Source organism: Eubalaena glacialis, chromosome 2 (genome assembly GCF_028564815.1).
Source record: "Eubalaena glacialis isolate mEubGla1 chromosome 2, mEubGla1.1.hap2.+ XY, whole genome shotgun sequence".
Lineage (NCBI taxonomy): Eukaryota > Metazoa > Chordata > Mammalia > Artiodactyla > Balaenidae > Eubalaena > Eubalaena glacialis.
Genome location: NC_083717.1, coordinates 115,870,289 through 115,883,532, shown reverse-complemented (window position 1 = coordinate 115,883,532; position 13,244 = coordinate 115,870,289).

The window sequence follows — 13,244 nt, the reverse complement described above, 5'->3', positions numbered from 1 at the left end:
ATCAGATTCCCCTTCGAAGAGTGAGTTCACCATCACTGAAAATATTCATACACATATTTGCCAGCCCCAGAGCAAATAACAACAAGTGAGTTCCTGAAATGTTCTGTGTACTGGCGGCACTCTGTAATGCATACATGGGACCTTCCAAGTGGTGTACAAGAGGAGCTACTTTGAAATAGGTTGTGGTTCACGCTGTCAAGTGTGTGTGTTGATAAGATGGGGTGAGAGTCCACATAGCTTTTTTGATGACTGGACAGATCATACAGGATAAGTTCACCTTTCACTCAAAGTATGTTTCCCAGGAATATTATTACAATAATAGCCCAACCTACTTACAGTTGGACTTTCTGGGTAGGTCAGACTCTGTTGGGCTGCACCCCGCAGGCCTACAAGCCTTGTACAGTAAGTCCCCTACATATGAACGAGTTCCGTTCTGAGGGCACGTTTGTAAGTCCAATTTGTTCGAAAGTCCAACAAAATTAGCCTAGGTACCCAACTAACACAATCGGCTATATAGTGTATAGGTTTATAATACTTTTCACACAAATAATACATAAAAAACAAACACAAAAAATAAAACATTTTTGATCTTACAGTACAGTACCTTGAAAAGTACAGTAGTGCAGTACAACAGCTGGCATACAGGGGCTGGCATCGAGTGAACAGGCAAGAAGAGTTACTGACTGGAGGAGGGAGAGGAGGTGGGAGATGGTAGAGCTGAAGGATCGTCAGCAATAGTTGATGGAGGGCAAGCTGCAATTCCACTCACGCCTGACGTTGATGGAACGCACGTTCACGTCTTTGAAAGCTCGCAACTTGAAGGTTCGTATGTAGGGGACTTACTGTAATTTCCCAGCCTCAAGTCTGAAGAAAGAGCCTGGAGACGGTGATGGAGATATCAGTGTTGTATCAGAGAGGGCATCTTACAAGTCTGAAACAAAAGAGTCCTGGAGCGACACCCCACCATGTATGGCAAAGGGCAGGCAGGACATGACAACAATCTCCACTCCTCGCGGAGAAGAAGGCTACCATTTATAGGGGGAATTGACCTCAGGTTGGCTCATCAGTTACCAGAGAAAGCAGCAGCGGGGGCACATCAGGACAGCCACTCAGATTAGCAACCATCACGAGGGCAGATGTTTCCCTTAAATAAACTAGCAGGTGGAGCCGTTCTGGCCTAAGGATTAGAATGATCACTAGCTTGGGCTGGGGGCAAGCACGTTCACATGAGTAGAGTGCAGATGAGCAGGGACTAGTCAAGCAGGGGATGTCCAAAGAGCAAGAGAACAGCCATCTTGAATGGCCTGACCATAAACAAACCCGTGATGAGAGTTCCTTAGATCTGGCCTGAACTTACCTCTCTAGTTTAATGGTCTCTCCTCTTCCCACACACCGCCTACACTCCAGTCAACCAGATCTCTGTGCAGTTCCCCAATGCACCATCCTCTCCACATTTTCCATTATTTTCATCTCCATATTTCACATTAGAGGCTTTCCTCTTCACGTGTCTTCTGACTTTTGGTTGTCAGCTCACATTGGTGAGTGAATGAAGCACTAAGAAACTGATTGAAAACTCCAAGTGCATGAGCGGGGCCTGCTGATTGTGGACTTCAGTGTAGAGCAGTGCTGCTAGCATCTAGTGCGTAGAGGGCAGGGATGCTGCTAAACATCCTACATTGCACAGGACAACCCCACAACAAAACGTCACCCTGCCCAAAGTGTCAGTAGTTTTGGTTGAGAAATCCTGGTATAGAGTATCTCATTGGACCAGTTAGCTAGGAAATCCCTGATTGTTTTGTTTTTTGTTGTTTGTTTGTTTTTAATCCTTCTCTTGGGCAGGTCAGTTCTACAGACAAGAATCTACCAGCCTCCTGCCTGGTGGGGATAAAAGCCAGGAGTAGTGGGCTGGTGGTTTTAACAGTGGGCAGAGGTCACTTAACCACTCTGTTGACAATATTGTCTCCCCAGCATCAACTATGGCCACTGTTCCCCCAATCCAGAGGGCCCCCCTCCAGAGGCTAAACATCCAGTTTTCTGCCAGGGTGAAGGAAAAGCAGTTACTTGGCTATATGGAATGGGAAAGCAAATATAGAATTTTAGTTTCTTCTTAAATGTATTTTTAAACAATCATCCTGATTTTAGCTACATTCTTACCTCCTCTTCATGCCCAGTTCCTAAATCTTTATTGGGGGGCAGAGGTGGGTTTCTGCTGAATAAAATAGTTGCTGCTTAGCTTTTTCTACAGCTGAGCTTAATAATTATCACTTGTCTATCTGCTTTCCAGTTTTCTATTCTCTTTGCCTTTATAGATTATGCCTTCTTAAAATCCTTTTACTGTCTTATTAGTGAGACTTCTGAAGGGAATGAGAGTAAATGAGAGTACATGCATGTAGACCTCCATGTGTTATGTGGAGGTCCCACAATTTTATTTTTCATGCTGAAGTATTCACTGGTATTCTCCATGAAGGGAACCCAGAAAACTGTACGTATACTGAATACCAGGTAAAATATCTGCATTCTGTTGAATCCCTCATGGCCAGTTTGCACATGCATGTTACTAAATGGGTTTTTATGTCTAGTGTTTTTTTTTTCTCATTAAATAAATCTACTGACTGCAAATATGAGGAGAAGCTAATTTGGAGCCTATTTAATCTGCAGGATGCAGTGTGATAGGAGCCAGGAAAAAACCATTTTTTTTTAAACCTAAACCCAAGAGAAAACAAGAATCCAAACATAATCTGCTAAAAATAAAATAGCAGTGTGGACTAATTGAGTAACTGAAGTTCTGCGTGAAAAGAATTCAGATTTCTCCAGCTAACCAGCTCCCTGAAAAATGATGTTAGCTCAGTGTCACTGCCTGTGATCTCTCTCTCTCTCTCTCTCTCTCTCTCTCTCAATCTAATTTTCACTGTTGTCCTTTGAAATTTGGTGACTTTGGAGGGGACCTGGATTATGCTCTGGATTTCCATCTCATGCACAGATGCTGCTGTCAAGGCCAGCTGGAGCATCATTTGCATTAAAAAAAAAATCAGCTTTGAAAACAGAGAGGGGATGTAGCCACACTTCCCAGGTACAGTGGGTGCCGGCTATGATTCTTTCACACTCCAGCTTCAAGTCTTGCATGAAGACAGACATTGCATTCCATCACCGTAAAGAAGAATTTCTAATGTCAAGTAGAAAGCAGGATTAAAAGCACATTTGCATTGAAGGTGTGCAAATAAAAGCTGCCCAGAACAGCTGAAACCTGAGCCTAGAATGACAAGACTCCTCCATTTTAATATCTAAGGGGATTACTTGTATGGTGCCATGGCAACAGCATCACCTTCAATGGTTCTCCTGAAGAAAATCTTACAGAAACAGGATCAGAATACATGAAGATTTGGCAGTGATCTGATGAGCCGGTGATGAAAGTATTTTTTCTCTTACTGCATTTTGGTGTGAATTTTTTAACTTTTGGGAAATTGCACAAATAATATCCAGCATAGAAAAATTAGAACATGCAAGTAACTAAAGAAAACTACCAGTGGTTTTTCCATTCAGATATAATCACTGCCTTGCAGTTATTTTTCTATGCCTATATACCCAACTATGTTAATGATGGAGAGGAAAATATTTTTTTGGGACAAAGAATGAAAGCATTTCCTATGCACAGATCTTCACTGAAAGAATTATGAAGAACTATCAGTCAAGAAAGAAATTAAACCCAGAGTGGGATGTGAGAAAAAAGTATGAAAAAAGAAAGACAGTCTCATTTATAGAAGTATCTGCTGTAGATACTTAATGTAGGCAGAATAGGGATAAAAACAAGGCAACTATAAAAGGAGGAGCATAGAAATTAATTTTAGATTGTGCTTAGTTAAATGTGTATTAAAAGCTTTAGAGCAAATAAAAAAAGAATAGAAATGGAATGTAAAACTTCCAGGCTAGTAGAGAAGAAAACTACTAGAGAAAACATCAATTCAATAGAGGTCAATGTCTTAGTCTGCTCAAACTGCCACAACAAAATACCATAGACTAGGTGGCTTAAACAACAGAAATGTATTTTCTCACAGTTTTTGGAAGTCCAAGATCAAGATGCCAGCTGATTGCTAGTGAGGGATCTTTTCCTGCATTGCAGGAATTACAGATGTCCACCTTCTTGCTATGTCCTCAGATAGAGAAGAAAGAGAGAAAGCAAGCTGTCTGGTGTCTCTTCTGGTAAGGGCACTAATCCCATCACAAGGGTCCCACCCTCATGAGCCCATCTAACTCTAATTACTCACAAAGACCCAACCTCCATCACAGTGAGGTTTAGGGCTTCAACATATGAATTCTGGGAGGATACAAACATTCAGTCCATAATGGTCAGTAAAGGAAGGAAAGGAAACAAAACAAAAACATGATAAATGAAAAACACAAAATTCAATGATAGAAGTATCAAAATGTGATTTATTCATTTGATGGCATAATACCTAGAAGTGAAAAGTGAATGAAATTGATCTATATATATCAACAAGGATAGATCTCCAAAACTAAATATTGAATGAAAAAAGCAAGATGCTGGATAGTAAGTAGACTATAACTCCATTTGTATAAATGTTAAACACAGGAAGCAACAACCTATATTTTCTACATGGATATTTAGTAGCTATGTGGATAGTTGGTAAATGTATAAAAAATGCAAACTCATGGATTAGAAAAACAGGCACCCATTTCAGGAGAGTGTAGGAAAAACAGAGAAGGGGAGTAAGGCTGAGAATAAAAAAAAACTTTTCATTGCATCCAAAATATACATGGCTCCTGAAATCGGATGGGGGACGTGAGAGAGGTATTAGATGAGAGGCTCTCTTGGGTAACCCAGTTCCCACTCCTAGAGAGTTCAGTTTCTTCATCTGTAAAACAAAAAGCTGGACTGAGTGTTCTCACATCCCACCCAGCTCTACTTTTCTCTATTCTGTAAGGGGCACGGGGTAAAAGGGGAACTTTGAACTAAACCAGGTGACATGACTGACTCTTCCAGAAAGGCATAGAGCCTGGAGTGCAAACAGCATCTGTGAGATTTGCCTAAGTTTTTCTTCCAAACTTGTTTTTCCCAGTAGTTTCCTGTAGCCTCTCAGGAAGACTCCCAATTGACCTGAAATGTTCACAACTCAACCCATTAGGAAGGATTACTTCAGTTCTACCTGAAGTAGCCCCTGCATTTGGTAGGGATGGAGAAAAGAAATAAAAATAAATTAGTGAAGGAAATAAATAGGATTGTACTACCTACAAAAGACAATTTGGAAGCTAGATGAGGATACACAGGGTCTATCTCACTACTGTTGCTATTTTATGTATATTTGAAATTTTTCCTCATAAAAAGTTTTTTAATAATATCTGAAAATTGATCATTGTAAACCAGTGATAAACTTTTTTTCACCATGATCCACAAAAAACATTTCATGTTGCAACCTAGTGCATATACGTAGAGACTAAACAGAGCTCCACAAAACATTATTTACCCTCACTACACACAGTATACTTTGATATTTTCTATTCTCTGTCCTGCTTGGGTTTTTTGTTTTTTTGTTTTTGTTTTTGTTTTTGTTTTAATACTAGCCGAAACCTACTCAACTGATTCAAAACTCATTTAATGGATCATGATCCACAGCTTGAAAAACACAGTTCTAAATGGTGTCAGATCATCTGGTGGGCAATTAAATATTTTCCTGTTGTCCTGAATCAAGAGAAGAGTAGTGACTATTTTGGGAGTGATGGAAGACAATCAATGAAAATTTGCCTAGCCTTCTTGGAAAAGCCTGACCCTCATCTGGCAAAGGGGTGTCATCAAGCTTAGCAAAATGAGAGAGTTTCATAAGCTACCACTTCTTTGTACCTGGGCCCATTGCCCAACTTTTCTTACACAGGTTTGATTCTAGAAATTGTACAGCCAGCTAGAGGTCATGGCCTGGGCTGCTCTGAGCAGCTTTTCTTTCCACCTGTTTCCTGGTTTTGCCTTCTCTGAGGTTCAAGTCTGTCCTCAGCATTCCTCTAACTTGCCCTGGTTATGAATTTATATCCTGTCCTCTCTTCCCCCTTCTCCATCCCCAAATGGTGACTGTCCTCCCCAAACTCAGTGTCATCGACGAAAGCAACATCTTCCAAAGAGGAGGGATGAGGACATGGCTGAGATTTGCTCAGTACTTAAATCCCATTAAAGCAAAAGTCAGGCCCGGCAAGCAGGGAACAGACAGAGCACCTGATGTCTGGAAAAGAGGAGGTCAAGTGTACGTTGACTACAGCATTTAAGAGAGAAATGTCATCTGTTCAGTCCTTCAACAAGTAGTAGTTGAGTACCCACTGGGCAGGAAGATGAGAATTTCAGGATGGAGTCATTAATTCAAAGGACATGAAGAAAATACAGACTAGACAGTACCTTGATCTACTCTAAAATAACCTCAGGGATGCAATTTTACAATACTGTATGAAGGGGCCCACAAATCCAGGAGTATAATCCATGTGAAATTGTCACTGACTGGAAGCAGATCTTAGTATTGGATGAACGACCTCCTAAAAAGCCCATCTACTCAGCTCATGCCAATGTCGCTATTTGTGCTGAGAGGAAGGGCATTTCTGCTTCTCCTGCCGCAAAAGCTGTATTTCTTTCAATATTAAGGTTAATGAGGGCTGGGGCCCTGTAATCTACATGAGTAGGTTAATTCTCATGTGTCCTAGATAGTGAGAGAGAAAGAGATTTAGAACTTGGGCTGAAGGATGCACACACTGCCAAAGCGGAAATGAATGCACACAAAGGAAGCAGGGAAAAGCAGCCGTAGAAGGGTCTCTGTACCTCAGCTCCTGCATCTATAAGGAAGAGATGCTGAACACAACCCCTTCCTCTCCTGTGCGTGGATGAGAAAGGCCAGTTTACAGGTATGTGATTTGAAGTTTGATTACATTATAGTGAGAGAAATAGCTTGTCAAAAATTAACAGAGCTGCTATGATATTGTTGGTAGAACACAAGTCTCAGGTATTTTTCAGAAGTAGAGATATGGTTTGAGTTGATCTCATATCTTGTTATCAAGGGCATAGATATGCAAGATACCCTTAAAAATGTCTTCATCAAGGAGGCTGAAAGCTCAACGTTGAAAGCCACAAAACAAAAGAATGAGACTCTTCCTACCTGTTCATTCAAAATGGTAACACATTTTGCCCAAAGGCAAAGGAACGTGACTCCTAACACAGCTTTCTCTCCCATTCGAGGCTACCTTTGACATTGTTGTGATGAAAAAGGTGGGGGCAGGGAAGGCAAGAAAGCAAAAAAGATGAATAAAAGCCTCCTCCTGTTTATTAACCCTCGTAATAAAATCCTCACTCTTACAATCAAATATTTAGATGCTTCAATTTTTTAAGTTAAAGCTGATAAATAGAATGATTTGGGATTTATCCCTTCTGACACTGTCTGGCCCGGTGCTAGACTCTCTGTGCTAGAAAATCAAGGTTAAAAAAAAAAAAAAAAGTCTAGTAGAAACAGAGAAGAAAGAGATAAGCGAACAATTTAACTTATGATTATTATAAAATTTGAGGATAGAGAAAACTAATCCATAATGACAAGAAGTGTTGCCTGGAGTTGAGGTGGAGAGGGTTAAATCTGGAGAAGCAGGAGGGAATTTGGAGGGTGATGGTTGAATGTGCTATATTTTGATTGGGGTGGTGGTTACTGGGTATATGCATTTGTCAAAACTCATTGAACTTCATGCTTAAAATGGGCACATTTTGTTGTATTTAAATTACACATCAATCAAGTTAAGTTGAAACAAAAGGTAATATAATACAGGATATGAAAGAAACAAACCAAGAGTGGAAGTGAGGTGGGAGTCCAACTGAGGTGAGTATCTCAAGAAGTCTTCTAAGGTTCTCAGCCGCAACGAGGAAAGAGGCTGGTGCAGAAGGAATCACACGCGCAAAGGCCCTGATTGTTCTCTTTATGTTTCTTGCAATAGAGGACTTTATTAAGACAAAAATCCCAATTTTACTCTTCTCTGGAGAGATAGTATATGCAGCCAGATCATCCCACCAACTCCTTCCATGGGGGTGGGGGGGGGGGACAAAGGAGTAAGAGCTAAAGGGTCTGAGGCTTTTTCTTTTCTTTCCTTTTCTTTTCTTTTCTTTCCCTTTTCTTTTTTAGGACTGAGGCTTCTTTTTAAAGTGATGAAAATGTTCTAAAATTGACTGTGTGTTGGTGGCACTTATCTATGAATCTACTAAAAAACAGTTGAATTGTATTCTCTAAATGAGTGAATTGTATATGTGAATTATATCTTGAAGCTTTAAAAAGTTAGGTAATATAATTCCATGATGAGGCCAGTTCAGGTGCAAATTTTAAACATAGACTAAAACAAAGTAAGCTGGATGAAACCCTTCATTTTTACCTTCTTAGCATCCTACTCACATGTTGAACCAACAAGATGTATCTAGAGTAACTTCAGACAGATTTTCTATTTCATTCACATGCCAAAGAACAACAAAATTCCATGCCCTCCCCTCCAAAAATGGAATAAAATTACCCAATACTAAACTTCCATTTCTGACAGGGTGGCATTTTGAACACCCTGAACAAACATCCCTACTGAAATAACAAAAGTCCTGGCTTACATTTATTATTTGAAATGTATTATTCAGCTGGCATGAAATCACCTCAGAGCCCCAGAGCAAAGTGAAATCCTGGGGAGGTGAGTGAAAAGCTGGTGATAACAGTCAGAACAGGCTAAGTTATGCAATTGTACCAAACACTATCTCAGTGGTTTACTTTAACAGTTTATTTCTCACTCATGCTTTCTGTCTGCAGGGGGCGCTGCTCATTCTAATCCTGTGGGGACCCAGGCTGATGGAGGCTTCAATTCAACATGTGAACACTGTAGTAGATTTTTTTTAAAAATCTTTCTTTCTTTCTTTGCCTGTATCGGGTCTAAGTTGCGGCCCTCAGGGATGTTCATTGCGGCATGCAAGATCTTTCCTTGCGGCTTGCGAGATCTTTCCTTGCGGTGTGCGGACACTTCGTTGCAGCATGCGGGCTTCTCTCTAGTTGTGGTGCGTGGGCTCTAGAGCTCACAGGCTCAGTAGTTGTGATGCGCAGGCTTAGTTGCCCCGCGTCATGTGGGACCTTAGTTCCCTGACCAGGGATCAAATCCGCATTGAATCCTGCATTGGAAGGTGGATTGTTAACCACTGGACCATCAGGGAAGTCCCTGTAGTAGATTTTTGATTCCTTGTATCATACTTCATTCTCTTAGAGTTTGAATACATATTTTATATTTTATATTTTATATCCTCCCAATTAAGATTTATATTTGGAGTAAACACTCATCAAATTCTTCCTGCTGAATCCCTTATCCCTACCAACCTACAGTTTTCTTTTTAAAAACTGGAATCCTCATACCATGTTTCAGTGATGGAGCTTCCTTTTATGTATTAAAATCAAACCAGTTATTATAACACAATGGAATTGACGCTCCAGGGTAATGGGTATAAAAGAGAATACGGCCACCATTTGCTGTAGGATTTAAACAGTTTTAAAATAAATTCCTTCAACTTGAGAGGAGACTCAAAGTGGTATAAAAAGTGCTTCCTACCCTGAGAATTCAGGAAGCCAATTTAGTTTTTCTTAACAGTCCATGTAATGTGAGGCCATGGTGATTATTAATCAAACTCTTTAAACCCTATATCATGAAGCCATACTTTTCCTGACTTCTTGAAGCTATTTAGGTCAGTAACTCCTTTGACACATGAAGGAGAATCTAGCTCCACAGTCTCAGCCTTTGGAGTATGTGCTCCCTACATTCTCTAGTTGCTCTTGGACTATTGGGTCATTCAGTAAGGATCTCTGCTTACTAAACCATTCTGGACCCAGATGCCAGAATTCACCTTCTTTAAATATCATTGAATGAACCACTTCTCAGGAAATGTCATCACAAAAAACGCATACTCTTTCATATCATCCGAATTCCTACATTCGTCTTTCGATTCTTCCACAATATACACACACACACACGTGTGTTTAATGTATAATATAAATGATATATGCTATATAAAAATATATGTACGTATAATATTAATAACAATAAGTACATTAATAACAACGATTATTGAGCGTTAATTAATGTTCCACTATGTGTCAAGGCCTGAGCCTAGTATCAACTTTATCCCATTTAATCCTCACAGCAACTTCAAAGGGCAGTTCTATCATCATTTGTGTTTTATAGGCAAGAACACAGCCCACGTGTGTCTCCTAAACCCATGCTCTGGCCCTCACCCTACAGGGTCCCAATCCTCCTGACTGCTGTATCCCAACACACACTCCCTGCCCTAGTCAGCTCTGCCCACCGCCTCCCTGTCCCCCAAACCACTTGTGTTCATTCAGTCTCCCTCCCTTTCTCCCAGAAAACACTTTCCAAGACCCAGAGCAAACCCCGTTTTTGAGGTTTGAGAGAGCAAAACCTTCCTCTCCAATGCTGGACTGAAGCTGCATTTGGATTACCTTGAAATTTTCACTTCCTTGAAAACACATGGTCCACTCAAGCCGGCAGCCTGGGCAGCCTCCGAGGTCCTGCCCTCTTCTTGCCTGGTCCTCTCCAGACCACCAGCACACCCTGTCTTTGCTGCTTATGAGACTCATCTGGACCATGTCCACACTGCGCTCCATCTTCACAGCTTCCCCCAGGTCCGAGCCCCAGGGTCTCCCACCTACATCAGTGGAAGAGCTTCCCGGTGATTTACTTGCCTCCACTCTTTTTTCTCCAATCCAGTTTCCACATGGTACCTAGAATGAGTTTTTTAAATATACGTTTTATATTTCCGTGCTTTAAACCCTTTAGCATCACTCTATTATACTTAGAATCTAAACTTTCATCACTGTCTAAAGGCCCTGTATAATGGCTGTTCTGACCCCCCTCCAGAATCGCGTACTCTACTCCCCCCCAGCCCCCCATCACTGTTCATCCACTTGCGTCCTCTCACGTCTTTGAACATGACAGACTCTCCTACATCCGGGTCTTTGCAGGTGCTATTTTCGCTGCCTGCTTCTTTCATTCGTCAGGTCTCAGATTTAATGTTACCTTTTCAAAGAGGTTTTTCCTGACAGCCTTATCTAAGCAGAATTCTCCTCTCCACCAGAATCTCCTTTCACTGCACTCTTTTATTCCTTCCTATGGGGGGTGTTATTCCACCCAAACTCCACCACAATAAAGAAACTGCCTTACGCATACACACATCCCTACCCACAATCCCTAAACACAAGAGGTGTGTTTAAGCAGTCGTGTTTGTTCCCTGAGCTGTAACAGCCCCGTTTTCTCACTCCTCTCTGCAGGTTTTAGTTTTCTCAACCCATCTTGGCCACCACCTGCTCTGTGTCAGTTCCGAAAACCACAAACAACTAACAGCCCTGTCTGTGCCTCTTCAAACTAGAGAGGGAAAAAAATGTCTGATTGGTTGCTGGCCCTTAGATGTCGAAGTCCTCATGTCAGATCTATCCTCCTCATCCCATTAGTCTTGAGGGTCATGCATGAAATACACCTGTCTGTTGAGGGTCATTCCTTTGGGAGGAGTTGTGTGAAACATAGGTCAGGTTCATGGAGAAAGGCCACTGAAGGGATAGAGAATGCCCTCAGCTCCTGATGACTTTCTAGTTCTAAGTTCCCATTCCCTATGATGTCCTGCCCTATTTTATGTCCTCAGGTTCTAGGAGCTCCTCTATAGATTTTTAATAAACTCGCTTCCTAACCTGAGCTGGTTTAAGGGAGGTTCTGTTCCTTGAGGTTAGAAGGGCACTGACCAGAAGCTGGGGCCGAAGAACATAGAACCCAAGGCCCTAAAGAAGACAAGAGAAACTTGGTGAGGCTGAAACAAGGCACGGAGCCAGGAAGCTGAGTGGGTGTGGGATGGGGACAAAGTTTCTCCCTAAGTGCTCGCTCCTGCATGGGTCTAGCTGGCAGAAAAGGAGTTACCTGGAAGACGGGGCTTGTGGGACCAAATTCTCTCATGTCAACTTTTCGTGAAACAGTTGTGCATCTGTTTGTCCATCTGTGCTGATTCTGTAGATGCAAAGTAAAGAGTGGAAAACCAGGCTCTTGAACGGGGATGAGAAGAAGGGGTGAGGAGGGTGGTGGGAGTTGAAGAGCACAGAAGAACAGAAAGGAAATCCTCTTCACACAGCCAACAGCCTGGCTCTCTGTTGATTGCTTTCACCTGTGTTCTGTGTGTGAGCACACACACCTGTGCGTACACACACCCTGCCCACGCCACATCTCTCTTTAATTTGTCTTCCAAGTCTCCAGGGAAGAGGCTTTGTTTCCTCTTTGCCTTCCTTCGTTTCCTTATATGAACCTGCTTTAACTGTTTTCTCCCTCCTGTGCTCTCTAGTCCTTCATTTTTCCTATTCTGATTCTTTGGCTCAAGAAAAACTCAGGATCTATAGAAACACCACTGCACTGTGAAGAGATACTTACAGCTCACCTCCCCCTCTACCCACCCAACCCAGCCTCCAAAGTCCATGCTAAAAAGGAAGAAAGGGGGAGGGAAGGACAGTAAACTTTCTTGTTGTTTATCTGGAGCACAAATGCCCTTGTGCTGTGCCCTGTGCTTAGTGTCTTAAATGCATGATATCATCACATTCTCACAACTCTCGGACCACGATTTTAGTTAGCCCCTCTGTTCTGAGGTTCAGAGAGGCTAAGTAATTAATTTACCTAAAGCCCACTCAACTAGTCCATGGCAGAGCTAGGATTTGCACTCTAGGATCTTTTTGACTGAAAGCCCATGCAACATCAGTCCTTTAGGTTAGTATAATAAACTATACATATACAGGAAAATTATTGTTAAATTATGAGTATGTTCTCCAGTGGGAAAATAAGTTCTAACTTTTCCCCAGGAACATAGATTAGGTAACTAATATCTTAATTAGCATAGTCTGCTCTTGAGGAATGCACGTAAAGGACAGGCAAGTAAAAAAAAAAAAAAAAAAAAAAAAAGTTATGAGGAGTAGGAAGACTGTCGTGGGTAGCCACCATTGGGTGGAAGGCACTGGAAAAGAAGTCCAAAGGGTAGATCGTAGAGTTAAAGATGCCTTGGGAAAATTTCAATATTTGGCCTAAGGTAGGTTTGCTGTTAAATTTCCCACACGTGGCCTACTCCATCATATCCTACCCTATAAGATGTCACCATCCAGTAGTATTTCCAGAGTTCTTCAAATCATCTTTCTGTGTTCAACACTAAACCTGTTGACTGAATT